This window comes from Podarcis vaucheri (genome assembly GCF_965113315.1).
Source record: "Podarcis vaucheri genome assembly, chromosome: 7".
NCBI lineage: Eukaryota > Metazoa > Chordata > Lepidosauria > Squamata > Lacertidae > Podarcis > Podarcis vaucheri.
In genome coordinates, this window is record NC_138765.1 from 92,480,854 (window position 1) to 92,491,672 (window position 10,819).

Consider the following 10,819-nt stretch of genomic DNA (forward strand, 5'->3'; position numbering starts at 1 on the left):
GCCTCTTACTCACCATTTTTCTAAACTGAAAAGTCCTAAATGCTGCAACCTCTCATCATATGTGAGTCGCTCCCTGCCCTTGATCATCTTGGTTGCCCTTCAAAATACCCTTTCTGAGGGGAGGCAACCAGAACTGTAGACAGAAACCACGGAGGGTAAAAGGTCTTGGAGCAGTGGCTCCCAAATAGCTTAGTACTGCAGACACCTATTTTTCAAAAGCCAAGGCACAGACTTTTGAATGTTCTTTTGAACATTTTGATATCTCCATGGTTGTTTTGGAGGGGACTCTTGAGAGGCCCATGGACTGCAAGAAGATCAAACCTCTCCATTCTTAAGGAAATCAGCCCTGAGTGCTCACTGGAAGGACAGATCCTGAAGCTGAGGCTCCAATACTTTGGCCACCTCATGAGAAGAGAAGACTCCCTGGAAAAGACCCTGATGTTGGTAAAAATGGAGGGCACAAGGAGAAGGGGACGACAGAGGACGAGATGGTTGGACAGTGTTCTCGAAGCTACCAGCATGAGTTTGACTAAAATGCGGGAGGCAGTGGAAGACAGGAGTGCCTGGCGTGCTCTGGTCCAGGGGGTCACAAAGAGTCGGACACGACTAAATGACTAAACAACAACAACAATGGTTGTTTTTGTTATGTGAGTGATGCCACGGACCTCCTGGGTGGGTTTTGCAGACCTCCTGGTGTCCGCTGACCACCAATGGGAAACACTGCCATCAAAAATAAAAAGGATTTTGTGTGGCACCAAAAGAACACAGTATGTTGCTCCTGCGGGGGGGGGGGTGTTTCACAGCTGTGGTGCTACCACTAAGCAGGCTCACTCCTCATAGAATCATAGAATCAAAGAGTTGGAAGAGACCACAAGGGCCATCGAGTCCAACCCCCTGCCAGGCAGGAAACATCATCAGAGCACTCCTGACATATGGTTCTCAAGCCTCTGCTTAAAGACCTCCAAAGCAGGAGATTCCACCACACTCCTTGGCAGCAAATTCCACTGTCAAACAGCTCTTACTGTCAGGAAGTTCTTCCTAATGTTTAGGTGGAATCTTCTTTCTTGTAGTTTGGATCCATTGCTCCGTGTCCGCTTCTCTGGAGCAGCAGAAAACAACCTTTCTCCCTCCTCTATGTGACATCCTTTTATATATTTGAACATGGCTATCATATCACCCCTTAACCTCCTCTTCTCCAGGCTAAACATTAGCCCTTAGCCGTTCCTCATAAGGCATCGTTTCCAGGCCTTTGACCATTTTGGTTGCCCTCCTCTGGACACGTTCCAGTTTGTCAGTGTCCTTCTTGAACTGTGGTGCCCAGAACTGGACACAGTACTCCAGGTGAGGTCTGACCAGAGCAGAATACAGTGGCACTATTACTTCCCTTGATCTAGATGCTATACTCCTATTGATGCAGCCCAGAATTGCATTGGCTTTTTTAGCTGCCGCGTCACACTGTTGGCTCATGTCAAGTTTGTGGTCAACCAAGACTCCTAGATCCTTTTCACATGTACTGCTCTCAAGCCAGGTGTCACCCATCTTGTATTTGTGCCTCTCATTTTTTTTGCCCAAGTGCAATACTTTACATTTCTCCCTGTTAAAATTCATCTTGTTTGTTTTTGCCCAGTTCTCTAATCTGTCAAGGTCGTTTTGAAGTGTGATCCTGTCCTCTGGGGTGTTAGCCACCCCTCCCAGTTTGGTGTCATCTGCAAATTTGATCAGGATGCCCTTGAGTCCATCATCCAAGTCGTTGATAAAGATGTTGAATAAGACCGGGCCCAAGACAGAACCCTGTGGCACCCCACTAGTCACTCTTCTCCAGGATGAAGAGGAACCATTGATGAGCACCCTTTGGGTTTGGTCAGTCAGCCAGTTACAAATCCACTGAGTGGTAGCATAGTCAAGACTGCATTTTACCAGCTTCTTTACAAGAATATCATGGGGCACCTTGTCAAATGCCTTGCTGAAATCAAGGTAGGCTACATCCACTGCGTTCCCTTCATCTACCAGGCTTGTAATTCTGTCAAAAAACGAGATCAGGTTAGTCTGACATGACTTATTTTTCAGAAATCCATGCTGACTATTGGTGATCACAGCATTCCTTTCTAGGTGCTCACAGACTGTTTGCTTAATGATCTGCTCCAGAATCTTCCCTGGTATTGATGTCAGACTGACTGGGCGGTAATTATTTGGGTCCTCTCTTTTCCCCTTTTTGAAAATAGGGACAACATTTGCCCTCCTCCAGTCTGCCGGGACTTCGCCTGTTCTCCAGGAATTCTCAAAGATGACTGCCAGTGGTTCTGAGATCACACCTGCCAGTTCTTTTAATACTCTTGGATGCAGTTCATCTGGCCCTGGAGACTTGAATACATCTAAACTAGCCAAGTATTCTTGTACTGTCTCCTTAGTTATTCTGGGCTGTGTTTCCTTTGCTGAATCATTTGCTCCAAATTCTTCAGGTCGGGCATTCTACCTACCTCACATGCTGGGGGTCCCTGGAGGAGAGCTTGCAAAGGTTACCCAAGCACCCCAGAAGCTCATGGTGGAAAAGGTGGTCCTCCACCTGGTTCCCTGGCTCCAAGCAACACAGAGTATTCAAGGCAGAGGGCCTTCTCAGCAGTGGCACCTGCCCTGTGGAACGCTCTCCCAACAGATGTCAAGGAAATAAACAACTACCTGACTTTTAGAAGACATCTGAAGGCAGCCCTGTTTAGGGAAGTTTTAAATGTTTGATGTTTTATCGTGTTTTTAATATTCTGTTGGGAGCCGCCCAGAGTGGCTGGGGAAACCCAGCTAGATGGGTGGGGTATAAATATATTATTATTATTATTATTATTATTATTATTATTATTATTATTAGATGGGCCTGGGGACAGGAAGCTGTTTCAGCACCAGCAAGGTAGATGCCCCTCTTGACTAGTTGCAGGGCACTTCCAGACTATCACTATTTTCCAGGAAGATTCAGTCACGTACCATGCAATTCGGGTTGCGTAACTGAAGTTGACCGGGAGGCCTTGCAACCAACCTCTCCCAAAGATCAGGCTTTGTGCAGAAAGGGAAGTGACAAGGAAAGGCACTGAATGCCTTTTGGGCAGCTAGTACAGGATTCTGTACAGCTGACTGGCAGTGCCACTCTGATGGCACTCAAGATTTGCTCTGGCCCCTTGATCATTTTGGCTACTCTTTTCTACACCTTTCCCAGCTCTAGAATACCACATTTGAGAGGCAGGGACCAGAACTGAACTCAGCCTTCCAAGTGGATGTTAATAGTGGAGTCACACCCCGGGCGTGGCATTATGATATCAGCAGCTTTCTTTTCCAAATTGTTCTCTAGCATGCTCTTCGCCTGTTTCCGAGCAGCCCCACATTGCACCAATGTTTTCCTCAAGCTATCGGTCCCAACCCTGAGACCCAGCTCAGCATATACACGAAGGCGGGTCACGGGTGCTTCTCCACTTTGATGGCCACCTCAATAGGTCCCAGGAGCATTTCACAACCTCTCTTTGTTTTAGCTGTGCTGAACCATTTGCTATTATCAGCAAACTTGGTCACATTATTTGTTTCATTAATGAATTGCTTCCTACGAGGCATCTCAGTGCAATTTGCAATGCAGCAAAAGCATATATGAAGCAATAACTTACATACGTGTATTGCAAGGGTTGACCTTGGTAACCCTTGTGCGCCTTCCAACACCGCAATTCTGTGACTGTATGAAAATCTTATCACGTGATAAACTTAGCCTCCTCAGAGCAAATGCCACAATCTTCCCTTAAAAACAGTTAAAACCATGTCTCATGTAAAAAAAAAATAAAAAACAAAAACAAACAGCAATTACATATAAAACAATTAAAATGCTTTAACAAATCAATGTAATGACTCCATAAGCATAACAGGGCAGCTAAGGAGCAACTAGATTTGCCAAATTTTTGGTGGTCCCCCATGCCTCTGAGGTTTGGTTGGCCTTTATTGTGCCTGAGCCTATAATGGGCCTGTGGTACTCCCTGCCAATGTACCGTATTTTTCACTCTATAAGACGCTCCAGACCACGGGACGCACCTAGTTTTTGGAGGAGGAAAACAAGGGGAAAAAATATTCTGAATCTCAGAAGCCAGAACAGCAAGAGGGATCGCTGCGCGGCGAAAACAGCAGTCCCTCTTGCTGTTCGGGCCTCTGAGATAGCTGCGCAGCCTACATTCGCTCCATAAGACGCACACAAATTTCCCCTTACTTTTTAGGAGGGAAAAAGTGAGTCTTATAGAGCAAAAAATACGGTAAGTTTGACAGGAGCAATCCTGTATGGAGCAGGAAGTTACTACTAGATGCAGAAACACTAAGGAGAATCCTTCTCACTAAAGCTGCAGAGGATATTTGCTAACAGGACTTACTTCTGAGTAAACATAATATAAGCATGGTGTGAGGTGAGTAAAAAGATTGCCAGGCGATGAAGAGCTATATTAAGCGCTGTGTGAAGCTACTGCTTTAATTTAACCCCAAACATATGGAGGAGGCCAGGTTGGCGAAGTCTGCCTTAAAAGATCCAACCAGAGGCTGAGAAACTCCCTGCTGCCTTTTTAAGGAAAATAAATGTACACAGTAGCCAGGCAGAGCCTCCCAGGAGTGGGCAGCAGCAGCAGCAGCAAAAGAAGGAGGCAAGAGTTGCAGATAGATGCTGATAGCTCACAGTGGCAAAGGGAAGCCTCCTTGAGACCTGGGAACAGGCAGAGGGATCAACAGTATGCAACAGATTGTGCAATCTGTGGTGCGGCAAACAGTGCAGCAACATGCTTATGCATTCTCTCGTGCAACAATGTTCCACAAAATATTTCACCCATGGAGCAAGTATAAATTGAAATGACTTTAGCACAGCACTACACTGGATACGGGGACGTGGGTGGTGCTGTGGGTTAAACCACAGAGCCTAGGACTTGCCAATCAGAAGGTCAGCGGGGTGAGCTCCCGTTGTTTGGTCCCTGCTCCTGCCAACCTAGCAGTTCGAAAGCACGTCAAAGTGCAAGTAGATAAATAGGTACCGCTCTGGCGGGAAGGTAAACGGCGTTTCCGTGCACTGCTCTGGTTCGCCAGAAGCAGCTTAGTCATGCCGGCCACATGACCCAGAAGCTGTACGCTGGCTCCCTCGGCCAATAAAGCGAGATGAGCGCCGCAACCCCAGAGTCAGTCATGACTGGACCTAATGGTCAGGGGTCCCTTTACCTTTACACTGGATCCGCCCCAGAGCCATGTTTAACAAACATTATTTTATTGTGTTTTTGTTGTTGCTGCTGCTGTGGCTGCTATTGTTAATGCCAATAAAACAAACAGAACATCAAAAAGCAACCTAAACTAAAAACCCCATGCCAGTTGGGGAGGAGTGGGTCAGCAGGAGTGCTCACATTCAGTTGATGGAGGGGATGGGTATCATAAAATACCTCTAAATTATGTGATTCCATATGGGCTTATCATACAGCTCGGAAATTATCTGACTTCTCTGATTAGTGTTGTGGGTTTGGGGGATCCATCTGGAAAATGTACTGAGTTCCTCCTCATTCTGGTGGTCTGGTACCCAGTGAGGGTTAGAATCTAACAGAGGTTGCTGGACTTGTCAGACAAATTTCTTTGTAAGACATTGACCTTAGCTGGCTGCTTAAGTGTCTTCATTAGCATCCCAAAATAATGATGGGGCCTCCAGGCTAAGGGAGGGGCATGCAAAACTGCTCACACCAGTGTCTAGAAAGCATTGGGGCAAGCAGAAGTCTTGATGAGCCCAGAGACCTGCTTGCTCTGGGCTGGATCCAAATGGAGAAACAACTTCTAATGGGATCTTAATGCTGTGAGCTCCTCCACCTTATGCTCAGGTTGTACAAGGTGTGACCGGAAAGTTCAACGAATGGTCACAGAAATCGGACAGCGAGAAATATTCAAGCATCCTTGAGAGCATTACAGGCCTTGAGAGTAGGCCCCCTCTGATACAATGCACCGCTGACAACGTTCGTAGAACTGTTGGAAACTTCTGGAGAAGTCCTCTTTTTGTACTGCTTTCAGTTCCCTCGTCACAGCAGCATGGATGTGTGAAATGTTGGAAAATCTGTGCCCTTTCAGTACAAATTTCAGTTTTGGAAAAACAAAATCCAGTGAGGCCAGATTGGGAAAATATGGAGGGTGGGACAACTCAGTAACCTCAGTAATGATTTCATGTGGAAAATGCAATTCTTCCGCCATCATTTGGACGGACAAACGCCAATCCCGCATCAATAACTTGTGGACTCTGTCGACATTTGCCGCCGTTCTGCTCATCGATGGTTTGCCAGACAGAGGGTCATCTTCAATGGTTTGCTGCCCTTCATGGAAACGCTTAACCACTCATACGCTGTCTTTTCAAAATAAAAAAATTCCTTCCAGTAGCACCTTAAAGACCAACTAAGTTAGTTCTTGGTATGAGCTTTCGTGTGCATGCACACTTCTTCAGATATCTGAAGAAGTGTGCTTGCACACGAAAGCTCATACCAAGAACTAACTTAGTTGGTCTTTAAGGTGCTACTGGAAGGAATTTTTTTATTTTGACTATGGCAGACCAACACGGCTACCTATCTGTAGCTGTCTTTTCAGTTACAGCTTCATCTCCATCCACAATTGTGAGCATTCCATGGGTTTCCGATGCCAATTGGATGTTCGAATATTTCTCGCTGTCCGATTTCTGTGACCATTTACCGACCTTTCCGGTCACCCCTTATACATATGTATAAATAAAACCATATATCCTAAAGGTGCCACCGTTCGCAACCAGAGGTACCACTGTGATAGCAACACACAAGAAGCTGCCTTATACCAAGCAGGGGCAAAACTAGGCTTTATTTCATCTGGGTCAAAGACTCAGTTTGGTACCCCCCATTTGCATACACAGAGAGAGAGGCTGGGAGGCTTCACCCCGGGCAAAAAAACCTCCCAGCTACAGCTTTGCACCAAGTCAGTCCATTGCTCCATGTGGCTTCTACATTCAACTTCTACATACAAAGCAAATACCCAACCACTGAGCTACAGTCCTTCCTCTGGGGGAAGATCTACCTCAGGGGTGGGCAACCTAAGGCCCAGGGGCTGAATTCGGCCCAATCGCCTTCTCAATCCAGCCCACAGACAATCTGGGAATCAGCTTGTTTTTACATGTGTTGAATGTGTGCTTTTATTTAAAATGCATCTCTGGGTTATTTGTGGGGCATAGGAATTTGTTCATATTTTTTTCCAAAATATAGTCCAGCCCACCACATGGTCTGAGGGACGGTGGACCGGTCCATGGCTCAAAAAGGTTGCTGACCCCTGATCTACCTAGTGAGGGGTGCCAGACATCCCTCCCTGCTTTCCAGGACTCCCTTGCCCACTGCAGTCCTGAAACTGGAGGGCTTTTAGGCTGCCTTGTGCTCAAGCAAAGGAGGAAGCCAACGCCCACTGAGCCGAGCAAGAAGGGGGTCCTTCATAGAAACCCTGGGAGCTTTTGGGCGAAAAGACAACACTTGCACTTGAAAGCCCCAAAGCCTGACAGGCAGTGGACAGCCTAATAAGGAAGCATTTGACCCAGGCAGCCAATCCAGCTTCCCTCGCAGCCCCACCGCGGGTGCTTGGTATCCCAGCATCTGCCACTGGAATGGAATGCAGCTGCAGCAGCAAGAGAAGCAGCAGAAACCTATGACACAAAGCAGGCCAGCGGGAAGGAGGAAGAGAAGCTGCAGGGAATCCTTGGCATCTCCCAGCAGGCGGGGGGGGGGGGAGGCTCATAGCCTGAGCTCCAAAAGCAGAAAAACCACACTTCCGGGGACTGGCCCAGGGAAGCAGCTGCCACTGGGCAATGCCTCCCAAGCCTCGCACACTAGAGAGCACTTTTCAGGAGGTTTGTGCTTTCCAGGAAGCCCCTGCCATGCCACAAGCTGGCCCAAGAACTACCGTTCTCTGCTGTGAAACCGCACTGCAGTGCAAAGGATTCTGGGGCACAGGTGGCATATGTTTGGGGGAGCACCTCCATTTACGTGTGTGTGTGTGTGTGTATGTACACACACACACAATATGTACCGTATTTTTTGCACCATAACACTCACTTTTTTCCTCCTAGAAAGTAAGGGGAAATGTCTGTGCGTGTTATGGAGGGAATGCCTACGGGTGGCATGCCTACGGATTTTCCTCCTCTAAAAACTACGTGCGTGTTATGGTTGGGTGCGTGTTATAGGACGAAAAATACGGTACTTGTACACCGAACAATTTTTGTGTCCAGAGTACAGAGACCACTGAGAAAGACAGAGGTCTGAACATGTTTGGGTTCTGTGATACTTTGTGAGTTATATCTTATTAGAAAAACAGCCATGAATATTTCTAATGCAGAAAGATTGGAAATCTAAATACAAGCAACTGTATGAATTTTTGTTACTTTTTGTTAGATGCTATTGTCATTTTATGTTGTTTTTTGTGACTGTGTTTTTTTGTAATTGTTAAGTTTTTCAAATTGTTTTAATGCTGTATTTTTAAACTGTTGTAACCCACCCTGCAATGTTACGGGGAAGGCTGGATAATAAATAATGGTGATACAGTGGTACCTCGGGTTACAGATGCTTCAGGTTACAGACGTTTCTGGTTACAGACCCCGCTAACCCAGAAATAGTACCTCGGGTTAAGAACTTTGCTTCAGGATGAGAACAGAAATCGCACGGCAGCAGCGGGAGGCCCCATTAGCTAAAGTGGTACCTCAGGTTAAGATCAGTTTCACATTAAGAACGGACCTCCAGAACGAATTAAGTTCTTAACCCGAGGTACCACTGTAATAGCAATCATCACCATCATCTGTTCCCATTGTTTATATTTTGTCAGTATACTGTGTTTGTGCTCTTTTGCTTTGGATATAGGCAGATATACATTGTTCTTTCTTAATTGTCATTTGATTCCATAAAGTTATTTCATGTACAAATTTATGTTAGGTTTGCAACTATTTTAAAACCAAAGCTGCATTTGATTCCTTATTTCTGAATTCTTCTTCTTACTTTTTTTACACTGTATTTGTCTTCTGCTGGTCTCCTGCCCCGCCTGCCAATGTGGTTAATGGAACGGAGGTTTTTAACCAGAGGTTGGAAGGCTTCTGTCAGGGGTTCCTTAGCTGTGTACCTACATTACAGGGAGTTGAACCAGATGACCCTTTGGGTCCAACTCTACAGTTCTGACCCATCACCAAAGGTGAAGTAAGATTCAACTGCTGATCAGATTCTGTAGGTGGAATGGGAGGGCGCCATCTTGCCCTTTGTCTCAGGAAGCAAAATTACTTGGGCAGTGCTGTGCTGATGGGAATTACGAGTCTAGAACATCTGGAGGACGCCAGGTTGAGGAAGGCTGATGTAGATGCACACAGAATTCATGTGGGGTGTTCGCCAGGCCAGCTAGGCCTCACTTAAGTGGAGTGTAACAACAAACACACACTCACATTGCAGGGGAAGAGATTTAAGAAGCTGCCAAGGGAATATGCTTTGTCTTCTGGAGCTCCCAAGCCTAGCAGCCCCTCTTGCCAGTGACTTGCTTTCACCGCCACAGTTTGTAAGCTTTGCAGATATTGATAAAATAAACGGCTTCTTCCCATAGTGCATGGCTAAACTATGGGACTTACTTTTTTATTCAATTCTTACTTAGTGTGCTTTAAAACAACTTCTGCTGCAAATTCCAAAGCAATTCCAGTTCATTCTCCATATTGCAGATAGGGTGGGAGAGAGTGGCTTATGACAGCCCAGCAGTGCGGTTCACACTGAATGGGAAAAAGAGGAACTTTTCATTTTGCTAGATTTAGGTAGGTAGCCGTGTTGGTCTGACACAGTCTCTCTCTCTCTCTATATATATTATAAATATAAATAAATAAATAAAAATATATTATTTTTTATATATTTTCATTTTGCTGTTATCTTTTAGGGTATTGGGGGTGAGGTTAGGCACACTGGTGCTGGAGCAAACTACATAAAAATATTGAAATTCTCCACTGATTTTCTTCTTCTTCAGGGTAGCACTCACTTCTGTACCTGGGAGTACTGCACAGTAGATGGCTTTTCAATGTGAACCAGGGCATGGCCTATGCAGACAAGGAGATGGGTCTTCTCTGCTTGCTTCTTATCTTTGTGTCTCTTCCTCCCTTTCCATCTTCTCCATTCTATTCCCCCTCCCAGCTAGCGGTCAGTTTCCCCTCCGCTCCCAGTAAGCATTCCATGCCACAGAGTTGTAGATGATGCTTCTCACCCACTGATCTGTTTACAATTTACAGGGTGGAAGAAGCACCTGCAATCAAGTGCCAAGGCACAACCTGCAGGGTAGGGATGGGGAACCTGTGGCCTTTCGGGTGTTGCTGGACTACAGCTCCCATCATCCCTGGCCATTGGCAAATGTTGACTGGGGTGGATGAGAGTTTAGAGTCGTGGAACATCTGGAACTTACATTGGCTACACCTGCTTGAGAAAGAGAGAAGTGTCATCACACTTATGTTCTTTTTATAGGTGTATTTATTTATTATTTAAAATATTTTAAACCTGCCCTTCACTGCAAAGTGATACGAGGACAGGGTACAAGGTGTAGAGGTACCAGAGTCATTTTTCCAACAGTAAACCTATTTTTAAATCTCTACATCGAACTAACCCTCAGTCTAGGCCTTTAAGTTGCTGGTCTAGGCCTTAAAGCATTACTTAAGGGGTTGTCCAACTTGAGTTAGATGATTCAGTGCATATCGGCACTTGCTGGAACTGAAAGTTCATAGCACAAATCAAGTGCAGATCCATCCTTTGGCAAACCGTGCCAAGAATGGAACCAAGAAGCTATT

General features: G+C 45.8%; 1 long non-coding RNA gene across 1 annotated transcript; it reads left to right on the forward strand.

The window, feature by feature from the left end:
* The first annotated feature begins 8,228 nt into the window (after window positions 1–8,228).
* On the forward strand, window positions 8,229–10,620 carry LOC309536573. Its single transcript, XR_014221635.1, has 2 exons — window positions 8,229–9,111; window positions 9,426–10,620. It is a non-coding gene; the product is annotated as an uncharacterized lncRNA (long non-coding RNA).
* Window positions 10,621–10,819: the final 199 nt, after the last annotated feature.